General features: G+C 47.5%; 1 protein-coding gene and 1 pseudogene across 1 annotated transcript in view; both read right to left on the bottom strand.

The window, feature by feature from the left end:
* The window catches only part of ZNF830 (zinc finger protein 830), a 256345-nt gene that overhangs the window by 16168 nt on the left and 223855 nt on the right, over positions 1-16322 (bottom strand). The window lies entirely within an intron of this gene.
* Positions 7399-7547, bottom strand: LOC144829826 (5.8S ribosomal RNA; annotated as a pseudogene).

The following is a 16322-nucleotide window of genomic DNA, read 5'->3' as shown; positions in this document are numbered from 1 at the left end:
GAAATTATGACAGGCTCAGTAGTCTAGATTGTTGTTCTCTTATTTGACCTTTAAGGGAGCTAGATGTGGGTAGTTTTTGTTCTAAAAGTCTTAGGTGATAACACCATTAGTGTATGTTATTTCATGCTACATAGTTTTGCAAGGGCATTGCTAGTTTTTTATTAGCTAGTCTGTGTAAATAAACTGACAGTCCTTATTAGAGCTGATGTTGCATAGTTTGGATCATGAAAAGTAGAACGTAGGTAAGATGCCCATGTGATCCTTGGCAAAAAAATGTTTTGAAGACAATGTTGTATTATAGATAAGAAACCCTGTTAAATTAGCAGTTTTAGATTTTGCTGCTGCTCCTATAACATGAGAGCATGGTCCTAAAGCGTACAATGTAGGTATAGCCCACAAATCTGTCACACCTATCTCAGTTCTGAGCACTGAAGCAGACTATGATTATAATCATTTACATGTAGGAGTATGGGTAAGATGTGTTAAGTATTTCTCTGCATTTCATGTTGGTTTGTAGACCTTGTATACCCTGTAAAGCACTCTGATACCCTCACGGGTCAAGTTTGTGCTCTATAAGACACTAAAATGAATAAATAAATAAGAAGAATCATTTTAGAAGTGTCTGCAGTCCTGTATAAGTAGTTTACAATCTATGAGCAAAAGTGTAGAACATTTCCTTTTTTTTTTTTTTAGGGTTTTTCAGATTAGTACACAGGAATAAACCAATGTAAGGATTTAGGGTATGTCTGTGTTGTTTTTCTCTTTTCCTCGGTGTTTAGTAAATTAATACAGACTTCCTTGGCTGCTTGGGATTGGGTGATGTTCCTTTTATACTAGCCAATAGGTCCAGGCTGTTGGCTTTTTTTTACTCTCTCATAGATAGATTAAAGTGGTTCTTGGGTGCCTTGCTAATATATGGGCCGTCCCAAGACTAGGAAATATTTTGACACTATCCTCTCTGTTGATAGACTGTTTCTGTGCCTTGTATAAAGACCTTTTGTTCTGTCCACTAATAGATATTTGCTGCCTTACAACCATTGCCAGAGGGGCCCGTACATCAGATTCAGCCTGGGGAGTCAGCGTCAGCACCAGTCCAGCTTGAAGCCAAAGTGAAGGTAACAGCACAGGCATTGCTGGCAACTAGCACCTCCGTGATGGCGGAAGCCCTGTGATCAATTGTGTACCCCTGCCACTGTCTTGGGCGAAAGACAGGGTCACAAATCAGAAAGGAGAAATATTTAATGCCCAGCTGAGAGTCACGGACCGACCAGAATGGCGAGGAGGCTTTGCTTGAGGTGACCCCTTTTGAAACAAGGGTTGCTTCAGGGATCCTAGCATCAGGCCTCTGAATCATTGGTCCTAAAGTGAATACAAGTTTGCTCCTTTGTTTGTTGGTCAAGAGATACCTGGGTACACTGGATGCAATGTGTGGCCCCAACGAATGAGCAGTGCACCAGCAGAGCAACACAGGAGTTAGGGAAGGACTTGAGATTAGGGTACAAGTGCTGTGTCTCTGGTGCCTGTTAGATTGAAGTGAAGAAAACTGGTGCAGTGCCTGAGACACAGGATCGCTAAGAGCATTTGCCTGGTGGGTGACTGCCCTATCCTGAAAGAAGAGACTTTTTCCTTGAAACTGGGCTGTGATTCTTGAGTTGCGAGTTGTGCAGCTCCACCGTGGAAACAACAAGAGCCTGCCTGTGAGGCTCAAATGGACACAGGGAGAAGACTCCCCTCTGGTTGGTTGTACAACAGCTTCAATTTCCCCAAGGACTTCTTCTTTTTGTCAATAATGTACCCCTTTAGTCGTCCCATTTTTGAGGAGGAGCAGCCCTTTGCAGGTCTTCGTTCTAATTCTTATGGCCCTGTGTGGTCATCCTGGTCCCAGATATGATTGATGTTCTAGCCCTCATAAAAGGAAAATGTAACAGTCAATTGGAAAATGCTTTTATTAGATATGTGCTGTTGGCTATTCTGAAATTAAAATGAATAGTCACTGAAATGCATAGGAGCCATGAAAATGTTTACTAGATGATGTTAGGATTTGCTTTTGCTTAGGACTAGAAAAATGATAATTCTGTTTGTAATAGTGGTCATTACTCTCTCCTGCAATCTGTATGTTAATTATGACCTAATGCTCCGTTCCCTTTGTATTCCTGCTTATACCCGCTTAATGAAATGTTTAGAATGGAAAATGCCCACCTAGCAATGAATTAGGATATTGATAAATTTATGAAAATTAATGTGCAAATATTTTCTATGTTCCTACTGGATCATAGGAATGTCTTTAGCTCATGCTAAAAGGAGCATCTGTTAAATATTGGACGGATTTGTTAGCATGAGCTGAAAGCCATTTTGTATTTCTGGCAGCCATTTTGTTTGCCATGTGCTGCCACGTGCTCACCATGTGCTCTGTCCCCCCTCAGTGTTGACTGCTCTTGTAATCTGCCTAGAAACGAACTATATTTAGCATCTTCCACCTTCGCACATGCCCAGAAGGGTCTAGCTAGTAGAATGCACCTGCTTCTCTAGTATAACTGTCAGGCTATTTTTGCTGCTGTATGGAGAAGTAACTCTCCTCCCACTTTGTTGAGCAAGCAGATCTTGTATGCCCATCTTAGTCATTTTTGCATGCGTACATGTGCCAGGACTGCCCCTTGGTCTTATGATGACTATGTAACCCTAAGCATATATAAGGCCTCTGTTTTCTGCACTCCTCAGACTGCCTCATTCAGTTGCTAAGGCTTCTGTGCGACGTAGTCTGACTCATTTGAGGTTAATAAAGATGTTACTTTTATATTTCAGCTTCTGTGCCAATTTCTTCTTTGTTGGTTTAAAAGGACCAAGTATCAGTGGAGCCCCTAGGAAGGTTTCTTGATTTCTTCAGAGGGGAAAGGTCGATAAAGAACCATAAGCTGAGGGTGCCAAAGCCCTCACACCAATATGCGACTCAAGAGATAGGGGCACACATGAGCAGCGTCTCCAAATTTCACCTAGCCTAACCACCACCATCACTCTCCTAATTTTGTAGCAGGGAGAGGAGCTACACAATTGTCCGGGTATCTCCATTCCGCAGCTGTGGGGGCAGCGAAGAGGCACCCGCAGATCTTTTGACTCTCAGGAATTTAAAAGTTTAATAGAAAGCTGTGATTGTCGCATTTCCAAATGTAATACGAGCAAACCTTTGTGCATTCTATCTTCTCATGAGCAAACATACATGTGAATATATGCCCCTAGTTAAATCTACTGAGTAAGTGCAAATGAACTTGCTAACTTTACCTTTTCATGGGAACAGTATTTTCCCCACTGAGGAAAACTCTTTTTTTTAAATACTCATGAATGTGTAAGTTTTTGGGTGTGTACAAAATAAAATGGAATTCTCCTCCCAGAACTGCTGTACATTGGCTCACACGAAAATCTTTGTGTCCGTAAATCCTTTTGCAAGTGCAAAACCCCCTTTTGCTGGTGTAAGCCAAAATGAAATGTGAAAAAATGTGTTACATAACATTTTGACTCAGACGCTAAACTGGCAAATATATCTAGATGTAAAGTGTAATTGACCAACCTGCAACAGCATTGTATAAACTCATGAGTTGGGCAAACAAGGAAGAAAGCCAGAAGTGATTTGCCAAAGATTATACTGCGTGTTCAAGTGGAGACAGTCACACTATGGGGGAGTGTCCTTGCTCAGTTGACAACTTACGTGCTGAACCAAGACAATAACATGGGTTTGTTAACAGCAACATAACATCGACTAAATAATTTACAAAAACAAGCTTTTGCAATGCAATATGTCTCGCATTTGGGAGAGTTTAAGTTATTGGCATTGTAGATGACAGCCCTTTATTTATCTGTTTTGCTAGTTAACACATCAATGAAAGTCATTGGCATTTAGCTCAAGCTCTTATAAATGCAAGACTTATTCAAAGAAGAGGCCGCCATTGTCCCAGGCCGCTTGGAAAGTAAAAGCACAGCGCTGAATGTTGCAGCAAAGCATGTCATGCCTGCAGTAGTAGAAACTCATTAAAGAAAATAGTGCTTACAGACTAAAAAGACGTACCGTGTAACAACCAAACTAAAAGGGCCAGTCCTCATGGGAGGTTACAAATGAAGACAAGGCGGTAGTAAAAAGGGATTAACAATCCTATTAACGAGTCAGACGCCAGCATTTACAAAAGGCAATGACACAAGCCAATGGCAAATATGGACAGAGTGGGCAGAGCTTCTATTCCATACTCCAATACAGCATGCCGCAAAGCAGAGCATGCGCTGCCCAGGCTCGACCTAATAAGCCAGAGAAATGCCCAAGATGCTTCCTCTGAATAAGGTACATTGCTGCAGAGCTTGATAATTAAAAAGAAACTTCTTAGATAAAAACGAAATTAGTTCTGAGGTGGAAAGATAATACCTTCACCTGTCCCTTGAACCAGTAGTCGCATATGTTCCTACTCGAAGGGTTGAGGGAGGGACAAACAGTCTGTAGATGGGAGTATAGCCAGTAATGTGCCACTCTGATCACTGAATGCAATTGCGACTGAAGTACCAGTAGTATAAAAAGGATTTTACAAGGGCAGAAGCTAGAAGGAGAGCAAGCAAACGAAGGTGGTCCAGCAATAGACTACAAAGGCAAAAGGACCAGACAGCAGAACAATGGGCAGTCATTAAGTCCACAGTGTTAACATATATATGGATTTGAAGGACTTGCAACACATTCCAACAAATGATGCCCAACTTGCAGATATAGAGTCAACGAAAACAACCTTCTGCTCAAACAGATCAAATGCTACTGAAAAACGCACACCTTGGGCCAGACATTGCAAAACTGAGACAGAGAACTTTCATTTGTTGATTGCAGCAATCAGGACTTAAATAGGGGATAATTTTTTTTAATCAAAGACAGTTTTACTACCTCCAACTGATTATATTGAAGCGGCCTTTAGAATGCAACAGTAAACAGACACTTTATATATTTAACTACAAAATAAATGGTGTAAATAAGGTTGCACTCCAGTGTCCAGGCAGTTAATGTTTACAGCACAGGACTGCTCTCAAAGCACAAGTCACTTAACCCCTTCACTGCTGGGTGTTCACAAAATAACCTCTGTGCTAAGCCTTTTTTGACTATCTGGGATAGTTCGCGCTTAGGCAACCATAACGTTTTGCCCACATAAGCTATTCATGTCAAATTTGTGTCCTTTTTCCCCAACATCCTGTTGATTCTAAAGCTACCCAGGGTTTGTGGATTACCCTGGAGAGACCAATACATTAGCCAAAATACAGATAAATATTGAGGTTATTGGGAAAAAGTGCTACAGAAGATAGCATATTTTTCCTTCAAATAGCATCGACGAAGGGGTTGCCAGGCTAAAATCACCATCTTCCCAGCTTTCAGGAACAGGCAGACTTGAATCAGAAAAACACTTTTTTAGACACAGTTTTGGCATTTTACTGGGACCTAGCTAATTTTTCCTAATTTTGGTGCTTTCAACCCCCTTCAAGTTAGCGGTAGAAGTGGGTGTGAAACCCATGGTGGATACCGGAAAGCTATGCATTTCTGAAAAGTAGACAACATTCTGAATTCAGCAAGGGGTCATATATGTATATCCTTAAAGGTTCTCCTATAAAAAGTAACAGTTTAAAGAAAAATAAATATTGAAATTGATTTGAAAAAAAAGCTATTTCATCTGTAACTTCTTCAAACTATGGCAGACTTTCGGAAGCAATATACTGTTACATCCGCTGGATCCTTCTGGTTGCGAGGACATATAGAGCTTGTAGGTTCTCCAAGAAGTCGAGGAACCCACTGCCAATAACTGAGTTGCATCAGCAATTTATTTGGTAAAATATACAATATGAAAAAAGGTTATCAAGGAAACTTATTTATTTCCAAAATGGGCACAAGAGATAGAGTTTATTCAAGTTACTCGACCTGTAGTTCTAGTAACTTTTTAATGATTTTTCGAGGCCTCTGGAGGATGGAGCCCAGGCCAGGAGCGCCAGCCCCCAGGGCCCAGCCAGAGCTTCTGAACCTGGCCACACAAGGAGGCCTCCTCGGGCCCACTGGAGCATGTCCTCAGAGCGTGGACATACAGCGGGCTGCAGGAGCCCTTGCCCTGGGCCCGGTCCGTGCTTCTGAACCCAGCCAAGCAGGAGAAGCTCTGTGGACCTGCTGGACCCCACCTCGGGCACTTGTGATGCGGCATGCTAAAGGAGGGAGCCCTGGACCTGGGCGCCCACCCTATGGACCAGCGTGCCCATTCATATCCTCTTAACCCGGCCATGCAGGAGCAGCATCCCCTTTACTACACCGCAGGCTGGGGAAGGGAGCCCAGGGCCCTGGTGGGCACGCAGACCTGGGCCTGCTGGCTACCTGCCCCTGTAGAGCCCTGTCGTTTCTGCTCTGTGGCTCGTAAGCCCTGACCCGGGCCATAGTCAGGTGTTTCCAACCAAGCAGGTCAAAGCTGCCAAATTGGGCCAACTATGCCCGATCAAGCAGAGTCTGCCCTGAACGTGACAACAGAGCCCATTTCACCACGCTGAGTGCTTACGGCACGGAGAGCCAGCGCCTGCAGCTCAGCCCCTCCCAGAGATGTGATACAAAAGGGGATGATGGACGGAGCGTTTGAGCAAATCAAACACTCACCCCAGTCGACTGATCTGGGTTTAATCCATCACCATTCTTTATCTCACTCCGCTACCCGAGTTCAGACATGGCCATATGCAAATCAGTCTGACCCTGTGCCTCATGGGAACAGTCCAGCCCCAACTGCCGAGCCATGTCTTCCCTGGACCGGAAACAAGCATCCTGGGACCGGTTTCGGATTCATAATCTTCATCAGCCAGGCTATCTTGAATCCAGTGGCAAAGCGAGCAAGGGAGTCACGTCTGAGCATACCCTGCCAACTTAGGGCGAACAAAGCGATACAAAGGGGGATGCGCCTGCACGTCCTGTATGGCACAGGACATCATCGTCAGTCCCTGCCATTCGAGACCAGGCCCGGCATCTGCTGGGGGCTTCTTGGCACTCTCCTGGGTTAGTGTTCCAGCTCGTCGCCCTGGGGACTGGGCCTTCATGCAGAGCTGGTCTCTGCTCTTTAACCCAAACCGAGAGGAGGAGCAAGAGAGTCCCCAGTCTGCAGCCACCCTTACCTGGGTAGTGACGGTCGTCATCATACAGTGGGCTCAGGGGGCTGCCTTCCTGGAGCCAAGCCCACCTCACACCCACTTTCCAATAGGCCTGCTCAGGAAGCCCATTTTCCTCAACTATTAGGGGAGACAAAAGTCAGAGTTAGCCCCACAGGCCATCCTGCCGGCAATCTGGTCGGCCAGCCCACCTGGTTGTCCAGCCCGCAACCAGATGACCCAGGGACAGCCGTGTGACCAGATGGCCTAAGACGACCCGGGCACCAGTACCCAAGCCGGGAGGAACCCGGGGTCACAAGGTGCATTCACAATGTCAAAGATCAATGTGTCCTGCAATACACACAAATTCTTGCAGATAGCTACATTCTTCATTGATGAGCAAGCCAAGTGATCCACCAATAGGAGTCACAGGCAACTTTTTGCAGCGTTCGTCCCATCTGCGGGTGTACAAGAGGCTGGAGGAAGGCGGTGGCACGGTCTGTCTATCTGCCGCCCTTGTTACGACTTCCTCTAGCTAGTCAAGTTTGATCCTCTTATCGGCACTCCGCTAGGGCCGTTGCCTACCCCAGGTTTGGGCGGATCCGAGGACCTCACTACACCATCCAATCGTTAATAGAGACTGGCGGCGTGCACAAAGGGCAGGGACTTAATCAACGCAAGCTTATGACCCACGCTTACTGGTAATTCCTTGTTAATGGAAAATAATTGCAATCCCAAATCCCGATCACAAACGGGGTTCAGAGGATTGCGAAGGGTAGGCATATGTGGATTCATTCAGTGTAGCAAGCGTGCAGCCCTGGACATCCAAGGGCATCACAGACCTGTTATTCTTTGATCTCGTGTGGTGGAACACCACTTGTCCCGCTAATAAGTTTGACGTCAAATGCTGGGGGGTCGAGTGACTAGTTAGCATGGATGAGCCTCGTTTGTTATGGGAATTTACCAGACAAATCAATACACCAACTAAGAAAGGTCATGCACCACCACCCGCAGAATCGAGAAAGAGCTATTAATCTGTCAATCCTTTCCATGTCCAGGTATAATGAGGTTGTCAGTGTAGAGTCAAATTAAGCAGCAGGCTTCACTCCTGGTGGTGCCCTTCCGTCAATTCCTTTTAAGTTTCATCTTTTCAACCATACTGCCCCTGGAACCCAAAGACTTTGGTTTCCCGGAAGCTACTCGGCAGGTCATAGGAATAACGCCACTAGATCCCTAGTCGGCATCATTTATGGTTCTTTATTAATGAAAATGATTTGGTTCGTTTTGCGCCGTGTAGGAAGCTGGCTCTGTACATACAATACCAAAGTGAGGTATAGTGTGCACAGAGTCCAGTGGAACCCCAAAGGTAGACAGAGGTAAAAGTAGATAGCACCTTACTCTAGTGTGGGCGAGCAGTAAGGCTTTATCAGGGGGTATTGTTAAGCATTTGTTGTACACAATGAGGCAGCAAATGATGGTAAACATTCAGGCAGCAAATGATGTCACACACTCAAAGACTGAACTCAAGACCTTTTCAGGTTACTTTGTACGTTACTTATTGGATTCATTTTCATATCCGTGGGTGGGTCTGTGCAACAGCAGGAAAATCGCCAAAAGCCTCCAGGTACTGCTCCCACTAATGGCGTATGAAGGCGTCCCTCAGAGACAGGGCACACACGAGTTTTCAGGGCCTCCTGGTGGGCGGAGGGGAGACCAACAGGGAGAGCGGACCGGAAGCTGACACTCGGTCTCGCAGGGACTCCTGGGTGATGGAGTCCCTGCACGCTCGCAGCCCTGATAGAGCCCCTCGGCCCGGTTTCCGCACTCCTCGGCGCTCCGCGGGTGCCGCATCGTCGGCTTGAGTGAGGGCTGGTCACCGGATCCTGTGGGGCGCCGAGGAGTGCGGAAACCGGGCCGAGGGGCTCTAGCAGGGCTGCGAGCGTGCAGGGACTCCATCACCCAGGAGTCCCTGCGAGACCGAGTGTCAGCTTCCGGTCCGCTCTCCCTGTTGGTCTGCCCTCCGCCCATTACGCACTCTATATTAAGATCTCATTCTCCCGCAGCGCGGGACGCAGCTCGGGGCGAAGACCAGGCTAAGAGCGGGCCGTTTGAGGCCGTTCGAGTACGGTAGAGTCCGGTCCGGCCCATTCCCCTTGGCACCCTGGCACTTTGCTGTGGACACACTCTATTTGTCACCAGCTATTGGTAAGCAAACGGCAGAATGTCTACACGAGAGTACAAAAGCAGGGCAGCAAAGGGGAAATTGAAAAATGGTACTCTTGATGACTTTATTTCCATTTTCATATCACTTTAGCTAATCAGAGTGCTATGCCTAGATATCACACTTAGGTATTAGACAAAAGGTAAGTAATCACTTTTAGTACATTTGCAGTTTTGTCAATGTTCCATACAAACCAACTCCACACAAAACAATTTTCAAGAAAAGCAGTCAATGCAATCCTATGGAAAGAAATTGAGTTATCGGTTCATAGGTAAGAACAAGTGTGTGGGAGTTAGTATTCTGGGGTTAGAACCAGGGTTCCCCCGGGGTCAAGGATGCACTCCTGAAACACCTTCATCGGCACTAGGGCGGCTGGGTGCAGAGTGCTGAGACCCGATGTTATCCAGTGCGGGATAGGGGGCCTCCGGTTGGTGGCAGCTCACGAGCAGCCCACAAGGTTGTGGGAGCCAAGCTCCTGGTGTTAGGCTCGGGGCAAAGGGGGATCCGAGTTAGCAACCAAAGTACACCGCATCGGGGCAAGGGCGGCTGAGTGCAGTGTGCTGGTTTGGCATTGTGTGCCCTGTTTGCATTGGGAAGAGTCTCCGGTTGCAACAAAGAATGAAGGCTCGGGACAAAGATCTTCTGGGGGTGACCACCGGTTGGAGAGGTAAGTTGCGATGCCTGGGCATGTTGGGACACCGTCGTTTGGGCCACCCAAGGCCGTGGGACTTCATGTGCAGAGGTGATTTGGGCATCGGGTTTTCCTTACCAGCTCCGGTCACGGTCAGGTGGATCCTCCAGAAAGAGGCTGCAGGTTTCGCTTGGAGATTCGAGGCAGGTCAGAGATCACTAGATCTCAGTTCTGGATTACAGGTGAGACCTCGTGGTATTGGGCCACTCGGGCCGTAGACGTCAGGTACAGAGTGGTGCAGACTCACAGATTTGGCCGGAGCCAGCGTCTGTGGGTGAGTAAATCCGGTGCTCATGGGAAACAAAGTCTTCCTATAGGAAGGCAGGGCAGGTCCTCTAGGTTCTTGAGATTGTTGGCTGCAGGACGCATCGGGAGTTTGCTGGAGCAGGTTTAAGGTGGGGACAGGCCGGCATGGCTGTGGCCAAGTCAGTGGCCAACCTCCTCTTAGTTTCAGCACAGTACTTCAGTCCTTCTCTTCTTCGAGGTAGGTCCTAATCTGAGAAAGCAAGGTTCAGGGTTGCCCCTAAATACTAGATTTAGGGTGTTAAAGGGAAGCAAAGGTTGGTACCAATGGGTCCCTTCCTTGGGGTGGGTACACCCCCTATTATGCCACCCTCCAGTGGTAGTGGGGCATATGCCTCACTCTGGTTGGCTTGGTCCCCCCCATCTGCAGGCTGGCGGGGACTTAGAGTTGTGCTTCACCTCACCTCCCCCACCTTAGGGGTGAGGTTGGTAAAGGTGGGCCCACCTCCCTTCCTCACTTGGTTTTCCTGCTGATTCTCCACCTAAAATGGGGGTCACAACCGGTGGAGGCCAATTGCTGGAAGCAGCAAAGGCCTGGGGAAGCTCACTAAGGGGGCGAGCCTTTGAAGGTTCCCATTCTTGGGCCCTGTTAACGGGACCCTGCTCATCCTGGGGGAGGATGCTTGGCACCTCGTCCCAGGATGTGCATGGTTTCAGCCTCCCGCAACCAGCAGGCTCTCGACCCAAGGGTCCAGAAACATGTCTGTTGGTGGCAGCTGGCGAGCAGCCACTCAGACTGCACACTAGTATTAGGTTATTTTTTAGGGGGCATCTCTAAGATGCCCACTGAGTACATTTTGCATTAAATGGGTTGAATCCATCATCGTACTTTAGCTCACTTCCCAACCCCAGTTCAGACACAGCTATATGCAAATCAGTGTTGACCCTGTGCCTCATGGGAACAGTCCAGCCCGAACTGCCAAGCCATGTCTTCCCTGGACCGGAAACAAGCATCCTGGGACTGGTTTCGGGCTAACAGCCCTCATCAGCCAGGCTAGCTTGAATACAGTGGCAAATTGAATCCCTGCATTACCCTCAAGAAGTTCTGACTAGTCAGGCAACTGTTAAACATGAGACGCTGGTTCCTCAGCTAACAGAAAAAAGTGGAAGGAGGGTGTTTGCTACAAGATGTAGTACCCCCCCCCCCCACTCTAAAATAGCAGACAGGAAATCTGAACACAAAGAAGCCTGTATGTTAGCACCTTCTCCTGTCAGTGAAGAGCTTAAGGTGTGGTTCCGGGCACTGACAGCTGTCAGTGGCCTCTGCTGGGTGTTAGTCTTTATGACTGCACTGTGCTTGGCATGGTGGTCTGACCCCATGACAAATAGGAAGCTAGGCCCCCTGACCCTATTGATCATGGTAGGGTTACTCAAATGGTGTGTAACATCTACGGGTAAGCGGAGGGTTGCCCTGGCTAGGATAGGGTTTTGTAGAGGTGGATACCTCTAATCCCAAAACAAAAAGATTGGGCTAGGACACTAAAGAAGTAGACAAAGGGCATCTTAAACTGGGTCCTAACATGGTTGAGGTAGGTCAACTTGCCAGAGGGAATGACCTAGACTGGAGGGTGTAAGGCAGAGTAGGCACTGCAACAATCCAGCCCGTTTCCTTACTCTTCCTCGCCTGACAGACTAGGGAGACTCTCCAAGGAGTGGCTGAGTCGCCAGGCATGTGAGCTGGGGAGGAAGGGCTTGTGTAGGAAACTGGTTTTTGTTGCTGCCGAAACCCCTCTACACACACACACAAAATTGTCGCCTGGTTTTTGATCCAACTTATACTGAAGTGTACTGGGTCCCTGATAACCAGATTTCCAGTGCCGGTGTTTTTTCACAAAAAATGTACAAATGTTTACCCAACTGGCAAAACCTTTAGCAACCTCTGTAAGTCCCTAGTGAATGGTACCCATGTTACCTAGGGCCTGAGGTACTAAAGAGGGTCCCTAAGGGCAGCAACACAAATGTTGCTACCCTACGGGACACCCCCCCCCCCCCACCAAGCACATGCAAGGCTGCCTTTGAAGGCTGTGTGTCTTGGTGAGGACAAAAGTGATAACATGACACACACCCCTCTGTGCCATGTCTCCTACCACTGCATGTGATACTTGTAAGTCACCCCTAGAGCAGAATTCCCCAGCTAGATGATGGCTTCACTGAAAATAGGGATGTTTGGTACCAAACATCTTGTATTGGTAAACTCATACTGATGTCAGTATTGGAAGTACCAATACATGCACCCAGCGGGCACCTTGGAGCTGCTCCCTGAAAACCTACCAGCCTCTTGTGTCCTTGCTGACTGGTTTCTCCCAGCTTGACACTAGAGACGCTATTCTGATGCTCTCAGGAGACCCAGAACACAAGCCTGTCAAGGAAGACGTGGTAACACCCCCTCCCACAGGTTGACCTGGTGATTAGCCTCCTTGGGCCGGCGAGTGTCAAAGAAGCTGTAGCTTTTAGGATGCGAATCTGGTTCCCCTCACAGAAGAGGAAGCCACCCCACCCGGTCCACAACCCCCTTGGCACCTGAACAAGCAGGAAAATTATCAAGTCAGTTAGGTGTTCCACATTAAGGCTGGGACCACCCTAAAGTGGGCTAGTGTGAGGTGGACATGACTTTTCAGATGTAGCCATCTTTGTGATGGCATACTTAGGAATTCTGGGACAGGGTTATGCCCACCTACCACAGGAAGGGGGTCATATAGGGGGCGTAGTGAGCCCTAAGGTCAGTGACCCATTGGCTAGTACCCTACACTCCACTAACACACCTACATTCAGTATTTAGGGGAGCCCCTGGAACTAGAAAAGCAGATTCTGGAGACCTAAGAAGAGAGAGGACAACAAAGACGCTCAAAAATAGAAGAAGAGAGAAGACGCGCCTGACCTGGTACCAACCCTGCCAGCCTGTTTGTGTCCCTCATCGAAAACTGCGCCAAAGTCAATTTGTACTGCAGCTGTTGACTCCAGAAACCTGGGAGGACTGTCTGGCTTTGCAAAAAACGCAAGACCTCAGGCGAACAGCAGCCCTGTTTTGAAGATACCCAAAAAGAGAAGACTCTGAGGCCTCTGGAACCGCCAAAACCAGACACCCGAAGCCACCACTGCACCAGTTGCCTCCAGCACAAGTTGAAGTTGGCCACTGGTGTCAAAAAGGTCCTCCAGAGCTAGAGTCCATCGTGGTTTCACCCCTCATGGACTCCCCGACGTCGCCTGCAGCCTCTGCACGCAGGCCCAATCAACAGCGATTGCACCCATAAGGAAAAACCCAACACTTAAGGACACCCCTGAACAAGTCGTCCCTGGGCCTTGGAGAAGAGGACCAAAGGTGCCCCCCTGTCCCAGAGTATCGCAAGTCTTGAACCCCCTTGCTAGTTCAGCCCGACAGGCCTCTTGGTCAGAGCCTGTAGCCTCCTTCCAGAGTGACCAATCTGGATTGAAATACTGTTGTAAATAGATGGTCCTTGAGCAAGGTGTATAAAACAGGATTGGTTTATTTAGTTTAGTTCAAGGTTAAGTTCATCAGGATAAGTTAGATGGAAATGTAGAAAACCCCACCAGGAGCGACCTCCCTGTCGCTCAGCCTGTCTTCCATCAACTGCCACTCCACACACAGGCCAGGCACCAAACATTCCATGATGTCACCAAGCATTCTACCACTCACACCATCTGAGCAACAGGGAAATCCCAGTCAGGGAAAAGAGAGAAACAAGTCAATTATAACACATCCCCCTCCTTAGGGAAACAACAAAACTAAAGTTAAGGAAAGAAACAAACATGAACATCAATATACACAATGCATTCTGAAAGTAACCCCTTTACATTACAAAGGAAAGTATCAACATTGCATTCTCAAATATAACACATTTGAGATTAGCCACATCCCCCTCCCTTGGGGAAAATCCACAACACAACCACACAAAGCGGTGAAACAGAACGGGGTACGCACCGCCCCATAACCAACATGTAACAAGGTACATACCACCGTGTGGACCAGCACTGGGACACAGACTGCCCCACACCCTACATGTAACAGGGTACACACCACCCTGTGGAACAAAATTGGAGCATATATCGCTCCACAACCAACATGTAATAGGGTACATAGCGCCCTGTGGAACATAACTGGGACAAAAGGGTATACCACCCTGGGAACAGAAATTGGAGCACGTAACTCCCAAAACCTCTCCAAATTGAACTGGGGTACACAGCTCCCACAACTTCACACACCACTAAATAAAAAAAAACAAGCTGGGGCACTTAGCAACACCACCCCATAACCTCTGAAACAGGAAACACCTCTCTATGAGGGCAAAACTGGAGCACTGAGCTCTAAATAACATTGACAACAGACCTAGGGTACTCACCCACGGATATTCACCACAAAATGAAACAAATTAACACCCCACAACTTAGTAACTGGAAACTCACCACCCAATCAGACCGTACAGTGGCACTAACCACCCCAGCAACAGGGTATATACCCATTAAACATTCGGTCAGAGACAACAATTTAACGGTGAGAAAATGGCAGACATAAGAATAATGAAGTAAAAGTCTCATGCTCAGGTGAGCGGTTTCTCACCCAAAATTTCCCTTGATGTAAAGCTCTTGAACACCAGTCCCTACGCTCCATGTAGTAGCTGCGTCAGCATAACGAGTGTAATGAGTAATTAAAGATATACTGTGTCCTACAGTCTAGATCAAAAAGATTGACATTCCTTTTATCCACAACCCGGTTGCTGCCCCACGATATTGCATGAACATCACCAAAATGTACATCACCCTTCATCCAACCAGCGACCTCAGATTCACATGAAATGTCCAGGCGTTCTTCTTTTAGTAGAGGAAACGAATGTTGTGTAGTCTTGACGCAGTACAAGTTTTTCACACAAGCGAGTGACAAAAAGCCATCTCCAACTTGAACACGGCTGCACGTAGTTGACGCAAAGCCGGAAGGCTCATGGCACGTCAACGCAGGAGAGCGTCCCTCAGCAGCAACAAGAAGAGAGAAGGAAAGATGTCATGAAGGATTCCAGTGCCTTTACGCGCAACTTAGTTATCCCCACAAAGGCACGCGACACCAGTGGAAAGGTTAAGTGTGTGGGAGTGCAAACAAAAAGTCACAGCCGTTTAAAAGTCACGCACCTCAACGGCCAAACGACAAACAGCCACATCTCAGGAACGGCGGTTCTGAACATAAAAAATAAAATAAAGCTTCTTCAGCCAAACAGGGTGCTTCAATGAATGGCAGTCATTCACGTATTCTCTGCTTTGTGCTGCACGGGCTTACAGTAAATGTAAACACTTACCGATTCAATGGCTTGCATGCGTGCTGCTCTCCGTGGGTCCGTTACAGGTCCTTTAAATAAAAGTTGCTCACCGCAAGATGTCACGATACACCGCACAGAAATCAACAGTTCTCTGTAGTGGCAGTTGGCTTTTTGGTAAGTGCCGGTTTTCTCAGCACACGGCGCTGGTGCTAACCCCAAAGCATCAGTTGCCATATAAAACAAGGCAGGAGCACCATCCCCGGTTTTTAGCAAGCAGATTGCACACTTGCACACAAGGGCTGCACACAGGAACAGTGGTTCTTCTGACCTCTCTGTGTGCGATAGACACACCTATGGCCATTCACCCCTGGGAACTCTCCACCTCGTTGTACTTACTGCGTGAAGGGCAATCTTCGCAGTAACTGCTGAAATCTGCAATAAATGGTCAAACACCTTGGGCTGCAGGCTGACCAGATGGCAAAGGACACGGGTGGGGTTTGAGCAATGCGTTTCCTTTAGCTCCAATATTTCTTAATTAAGGTCCTTAGTTCCAGTTGGCTCTTTTAAACACAGTGTAACCTCAAAGATGTAGGTTCTTTTCAGTAGGTCGAAATGCTTTTCTCTCAGCAGGGTCCTTAGTTCCTTTAGGCATAGACTCTCTCCTGCACACGCAAGTCCTTTAAATCGCCGCCAAAAATGTTGTAAATAGATGATCCTTGAGCCA

This window comes from Lissotriton helveticus, chromosome 4_1, assembly GCF_964261635.1.
Source record: "Lissotriton helveticus chromosome 4_1, aLisHel1.1, whole genome shotgun sequence".
NCBI lineage: Eukaryota > Metazoa > Chordata > Amphibia > Caudata > Salamandridae > Lissotriton > Lissotriton helveticus.
The sequence above is the reverse complement of the archived record's forward strand: the minus strand, read 5'-3'. Positions and strand labels throughout refer to the sequence as shown.